The sequence below is a fragment of the Podarcis erhardii genome (genome assembly GCF_964252035.2).
Source record: "Podarcis erhardii genome assembly, chromosome: 8".
In the NCBI taxonomy this organism is placed as follows: domain Eukaryota; kingdom Metazoa; phylum Chordata; class Lepidosauria; order Squamata; family Lacertidae; genus Podarcis; species Podarcis erhardii.
In genome coordinates this window covers 47,885,490-47,892,551 of record NC_138499.1, presented here as the reverse complement: position 1 = coordinate 47,892,551, position 7,062 = coordinate 47,885,490, and the positions used below count along the sequence as shown (strand labels likewise).

The 7,062-nt window shown below is 40.4% G+C and overlaps 1 long non-coding RNA gene across 1 annotated transcript; it reads right to left on the bottom strand.

The window, feature by feature from the left end:
• Window positions 1-5,107: 5,107 nt before the first annotated feature.
• On the bottom strand, window positions 5,108-6,690 carry LOC309348219. The gene is made up of 3 exons (XR_014159298.1): window positions 6,516-6,690; window positions 5,610-5,651; window positions 5,108-5,260 (listed from the first exon to the last, which is right to left on the bottom strand). It is a non-coding gene; the product is annotated as an uncharacterized lncRNA (long non-coding RNA).
• Window positions 6,691-7,062: the final 372 nt, after the last annotated feature.

Genomic DNA, 7,062 nt, shown 5'->3' with positions numbered 1-7,062 from the left:
AAAGATCATAGGTGATGGAAATTGCACCCTACCAATTTGTCCTAGTGCATATTCTTATTCATATGTACTGCATGAACTAAATTCAATGCTTAATCCTGTAAAGTAGATTTCTTTGCTTGTAAAAACCAGAGTGCTTTTAGTTCTTTAAAAAATACTAATACCAGAATTGGCATTAGTAGGTCAGACCTTATGGCCTTCTTTCTAAGTATGACGTGACCCATTATTTGTTCAGCATTCATGTAGGTTGACATCTTTTTGCTTAAAAAAGATCTCCATATAGGGTTTTTTTCTTTACACTGCTATGGTTTATGAAGCTTTCCTTCTGCGCTGCACAGTAAATAGATTCTGAGTTGGTGTACATGTAAATAATGTAATGGATGCAAACAAGATATCTCTGAGGGGTGGGAGGGAAATGGCATTTAAATAACCACACACAATTGTGGTGGGTTTTACAATGGCACTGGATGGCTTTAGTTCATAATTTATATTTCATTCATATTTGATTTCATAGTTGATACATATCATTTGTGGTTTGTATTATTACACATGCTAACCTCCTGGGATGGTGTGTGTGTGCACACTAAATATCTAAGTATATAGCATTTGTTTTAAAATACAGAGTACTTCCAAATCTCAGCTGGCAAATACTCTTATGCATAATCCATAGAGCAGATGTTGGCTGCTGTTCTGTAGTTGTAACTTACAGAGACTGCAATCCCTTTACTGCTATGTGTACAGCATAAAATGAAAGTCTGGAGGAGTTTCTCCTAGTATTATTTCCTGTGCTTTACAGCATTCTCCAGATCTTTTCAAAGTAAGGCTTGAGTGACATTTATTTAAATGAATAGCAGCAAGTAAATTCCTGGGGTGAATGAAGTATCGATTTGGAGAATTAACAGGTTTTCAACCAATCGATGCTGATATTTACCACTGGCAGTGGCTGAAAAGGGCAGCTGGAGATAACAACTAGCATTCTCCAATTAAAAAACAACAATCACAAAGTAAGAAGTCTAATGCTGTTTTAATCAGTCCTTTGTACGAGACGAGGCTCATACTCCTACTACAACAAATTACATGAAGTCCTGTGGTTTTGAGAGGGGACTTTTGTAGGAAAACTTTTTAACAGCTATGCTTTCAGTGCAATTCAGATGTCTGACTGCTGTTGTGTGTCCAGAAGTAACATTGGGTGGGGGATAAGGAAGCTGTGAACCTCTAGATGTCATTACACTCCAGCTCCAGTCAGGCATGCCCAATGGTCAGGGATGATGACAGATTCAGACCACAGCAAAATCTAGGTCTTGGGGCTTGAGCAAAACAACTACAGTGGTGCCCCGCAAGACGAACGTCTCGCAAGACAGAAAACCCGCTAGACGAAAGGGTTTTCCGTTTTGGAGGCGCTTCGCAAAACGAATTTCCCTTCGCAAAACGAATTTCCGCTAAAAGCCGCTAAACCGCTAATACAGTGGTGCCTCACAAGACAAAATTAATCCGTTCCGTGAGGCTCTTTGTATAGCGGTTTTTTTGTCTTGCGAAGCAAGCCCATTGACAGCTTAGCGGATTAGCGCTATTAGCGGTTTAGCGGCTTTTAGTGGATCAGCTGATAAGCGGCTTATCAGCGGATTAGCTGATAAGCAGCTTAGGGCTTAGGAAAAGGGTGGGAGGGAAAATAAACCTGCAGGAACTCGCAAGACATTTTCGTCTTGCGAAGCAAGCCCATAGGGAAATTTGTTTTGCGAAGCGACTCCAAACCGGAAAACCCTTTCGTCTAGTGGGTTTTCTGTCTTGCGAGGCATTCGTCTTGCGGGGCACCACTGTAGCGCTAATCCGCTAAGCTGTCAATGGGCTTGCTTCGCAAGACGAAAAAACCGCTATACGAAGAGCCTCACGGAACGGATTAATTTCGTCTTGCGAGGCACCACTGTATATGCATGTGGGAGACTTACCATGGCCACTGCTGAAATGGTACTGTCTCCTTTATTTAGCAGTTCCTGCTTCAGAAGGGACTAGCTACTACAGTGGTGCCTCGCAAGACGAAATTAATCCGTTCCGCGATTCTCTTCGTCTAGCGGTTTTTTCGTCTTGCGAAGCAAGCCCATTGACAGCTTAGCGGATTAGCGCTATTAGCGGTCTAGCGGCTTTTAGCGATCAGCTGAGAAGCGGCTTATCAGCGGAACAGCTGATAAGCGGCTTAGCGCTTAGGGAAAGGGCGAAAAAAAGCGAAAAAAACCCGCGGGAACTCGCAAGATTTTTTCGTCTTGCGAGGCAACCCCATAGGGAAATTCGTTTAGCGAAGCGCCTCCAAAACGGAAAACCCTTTCGTCTAGCGGGTTTTCCGTCTTGCGAGGCGTTCATCTTGCGGGGCACCACTGTATTGCACTAAACAGTGATTTGTGCCTTCGTCAAGTCCAAAGTCAGGACAGTTACCCACAGTGAACTGAGGAAGAAAAACTCCAACAGTACAGGCTGTGTTGCTCTCACACATGTGCATGCTCCCATGTCGGGATCCTGGCCTGATCTTGTAAAGGCAGTGTGTTACATCCATTTAACTACCGGTAATTCATGAAGGCTACTCATGCTGTGATTTATGTATCAGATTTTTCCACCAAAATCTGTGTAACTGAATTTTGCACCCTGAAATGTGGAGGCAGCTTTGCTTCAACCCCACTAAATTTGGCTGTAATATCTCATTTGAGAACTTTCAGCTCAGCACTGGCAGGTGCACCTTCCTGCTCATGGCCTGTGCATCCAATAATATGCCAAGGGAATCCTGCACCAATCAGGAATTCCAGTCCTCTAAGTTTTGGGTGGGTGAATGTGGCAGACCTCCAAGAAGGTTCTGATGCCCTTTCCTCTGGAGCCTTAAGGGACAGGGCAAGGGAGACATCTTCGCTTTCTTAAGGACCAAGCTACAAGTTACACTTAATGTAAAGGTTGCATCTGTGTATTTTCTTTAATTACAAAGGTAGAGGGCAGTTGCTATCAGGAGCACAGCACGCAAGGAGCCATTACCCCCTGAAAATAGCTCTTCCTGTTCCTGCGCAGCCTCCCATTGGGGGGCTGATTTTTAAAGCTGGTGTAGCTGGACAGTAAGGTATGTAGGGGTTTTGAATGTCTGAAGAATGACATGGGGTGATTGGCCTTTTAGCTTTATTGGCTGCCCAGCTCAAGGTTAGTTCAACCAACCCCAATGCCTTGTTTTGTCCTTGGAGTGGGACACAAAACTACCCCATTCACCACACTATAGGGTCAGGACAGGAGCAAAATTCTGTAACTGAAATGTAAAAAAATTCAAAGCAAAGGGTGGTAGATCTGCCCTGCTTTTTTGTTTGAATGAACAAAGTAATATTTCCATTGGTGTGCCCTCGTGATTAATGTTGAGCAGACAAGACCATTGCTTCTCCCACAAACACCAGCCTCAGGGAAAGGTTTGGCCTTCAATGTTCTAAGGACTCAAGGAACCATCTGCTCAAAAACAGAGGAAGCAGCTGTTGTCATCATTCAGTATCACATTATTGTGCATTGCAGGGGACTCAGAATATGAATTTCACAAATGTCCTTTGACTTTCAGGAGAAGTCCTCAAAACCAACTGTTTTTTACATTCTAAATTAGCTTACAGCTAATTCACATAACGTTTTGCCTGCTTTAAATCATGATCATAAATAGTAGTGGGAAATCAGATGAATTATGAAGCCAGACCCTTTTGAGCAACCTTCAGAAGCCAAATCCTACATCTTGCAACAAGCAAAACAAAAGGTGGTACGCAACAAAGTTTTACTCAGAGTAGACCTATTGAAATTAATGAACCTAACTTAGTGATGTTTTTTAATTTCAGTGGGTGGAACTTAGTTGACTCCTACCCAAATACAGTGGTACGTTGGGTTAAGAACTTAATTCGTTCTAGAGGTCTGTTCTTAACCTGAAACTGTTCTTAATCTGAGGTACAGCCAGATTTTTAAAATTATTAAATTATACAGCCAGATTTTTAAAATTTAAAATTTAAAATGAATGAGAATACTCTGTGTTGCTGGTGGAGAGAAGGCAGTCTTTGTCTTGAATACGACATAGTAATGAGACGGGGTGTATTCTATATCTGGGTGCTGTATTGGGGGGAAATGCATACTGATGGTCCCTTCTTGTCATCTTGTGTGCACTTTTGACAGATGTGGCTTCTCTTGTGATTCTGAAACTGTTCTACAGTGGTACCTCGGGTTAAGTATTTAATTCCTTCCGGAGGTCAGTTCTTAACCTGAAACTGTTCTTAACCTGAAGTACCACTTTAGCTAATGGGGCCTCTAGCTGCCGCCACGCCGCCATCATGCGATTTCTGTTCTCATCCTGAAGCAAAGTTCTTAACCCGAGGTACTATTTCTGGGTTAGCGGAGTCTGTAACCTGAAGCGTCTGTAACCCGAGGTACCACTGTAATAAAATTCAACCAAGTTGAACACATCATGATATGTTTTATTTCTTGCTTATGACTACTTTTGTTTATATTTTTGTAAATATGTATATCTTTTTGTGTTGTAAGCCTCCTTGAGCATTGTTTTAGCTAATGAAAGACGGCATACAAATGATGATGATTATGATGATTAATAGGCCTAAATTAGTAATGACCATTAATTGTGCTGGGTCTACCCTGAGTAGAAGTTACTTGGATAAAACCCTAACCCATTAAGATTGATTCTTCTCCCTTTGACAGCTGCATGAATGTTCTTCATCCATTGTAGCATAAATGTGATATTTATTAAGAAATATAAAGCACTTTATCTATGATATAAATTACACAGGGGGGATGTTTTCCAAAGGATTTACTTTGTAATTCAGTGTGTAGCACTTTCAGTTACAGTTAATTTTGCGAAGAGCAATCGCATTGTAAATATTTCCTCAGTATTCTTCATACAGCTAACATTATTAGTTTGAGTCTATTGTAAATAATGGATGCATAATAACTCTCCATGTCCAAGTATACAGACAGCTGTCACCAACTCTTCTATGGAAAATGTATGCGTGCTTGTGAACTTGCTATATCTTTATTCTATAGCAATATATAATATCAGTTTTATAGCAATCAGGATATTTTCATTTTATAAGTAGGCATAACTTAGAACAATTTAATGAAGTCTTTTTTTTAAAAAAATGTGACCCCTTTTCTCTAGAATATTGTCATCACTGTAGTCTATGGAAAGTTCTGAGCATGGAACCTTCAAGTGTCAAGCAGACACCTGAGCATATACTTCCCTGAGCTCTAAGCGTATGGAGATCTGAGCCTTGGCACATAGCTGTCAAGCGTCCCTTATTTGGCGGGACAGTCCCTTATTCCAGCGCCATGTCCCGCTGCTGTCCCTTATTGATGATGTCCCTTAAATAAGCTACTGAAGGTAATGGGGCCCTTTCTATGTCCAGCTATCCTTTGTCAACAACAAATTTTTGCTGTTTTTTTGTGTTGAATATATGCTATATGGTAATTTATGGACCTAATAGGTGTCTAAAGCCATTTGCATGCAACAAAATATGTATTTTATCAAAGTAATTGTTGATCCCTTATTTTGGCTGCTGATCCCTTATTTTCGAGGCTGCTGGTCCCTTATTTTCAAATCTGTAAGTTGACACCTATGCCTTGGCAACATCCTAGAGACAACAGGTTGCTTCCACCTAGATAAGAAGAAAAATTTTGATCAGTCCACATTTTTAAGCAGACCATCCTATGCAGTTTGGAATGTAATTATTCAGATTTCACATTTCCCTGAATTTTGCAATACAATTTTTGTCTCAGTTATGTATGAAAATGCATAAAAATACGTATTTCATGATAAAAATTTGTTTATAATGGATATGTTGAGATAAAATATGTATTTAAATTCATATTTTGTAATACAATACATATTTAGATATAGATTTTCTTACACATTTTTTTTTAATCATAGAGTGGCATGTGGTGTTAAGGTGTCCAGGTGCAACAAATAGTTATGAAAAAGGGGAATTTCAGCAGATATACTGTAGCTTGTCATGTACGTTATAAAGTGTAGGAGCCCTGTCCTCTTTTGAATATGTCTACCCTATTTGGTATAGATCAATCAGTAAGTGGGTTATATTAGGATTATATAGGAGTGTGAAAGAGAGAGAAAGAAGAAAAGCATGCTGTGTGGTTACTTCTTCAATTCAAAGGAATTTTTTTTACTAACTGGCCACTTCAATATAAGAGACTATCCTGGTCTTACATGGGGTGATTGAAATACAGACAGACAGGCATTTCAAAGGCTTGCTGTAATAAATCTCACTTGGAGGCATATAAGACAGTTTCACTTAAGCCCATGTGTACATAGTTGCTAAGATATATAGTGGTAGTGCTGGTGCAATGATAAATGTAATTTCAGCAGAAAAGCTGTGTCATGATCTGCCAAACTGAGGGCAAGACCCATCTGCAATAAAGGAAAAGGGCAAGAAGCGTACAATGGAAATCCCACAAAGGAAAGGAAAAGAGGACATGGGGAATAAAACACCCTAGCACTGTATTACCTTTTTCTCTGCTGCTTTTCAACTTCCATTTGTGCATCTTCAACAGGTCTGTCCAAACTCTGCTTGAAGACCTCGAGTTACTGGTTCCATTGTCAAACTGTCCTTAGGAAGTTTATCCAAGTGTTCAGCCAAAGCTGCAGCAATGGGAGAAATGGGACTCTCTGGGAGTATATAATGCTTCGAACCCCTCCATTATAGGCTCATGTTGTGAATATGTGTAAATAAACCATACATCATAAAAACACCACAGTGAAATAAGTCACTGACTTATTTCCAAGGGAAACACAAACCCCGGGTAAGCGACAGGAACCCCTGGAATCTCTCAGTGCTCAGAGATAACGTTGGTCCGTAACAATGCATTTTCATTCTCTGTATATAAATCATTGGTTGCCTCGTACCCAGTGTTGCTCAGGGATTCTAAGAAACTGACAAAAACAGTGCAGTTTTGAAACCAGTGGTTAAAAACAGTGTTCTTTTGAAAGGTTCAGTCTACTACCGTGATACAAAATGGTGTTCAGTTCTAAACATAGACAAAAACCTGCCCCCT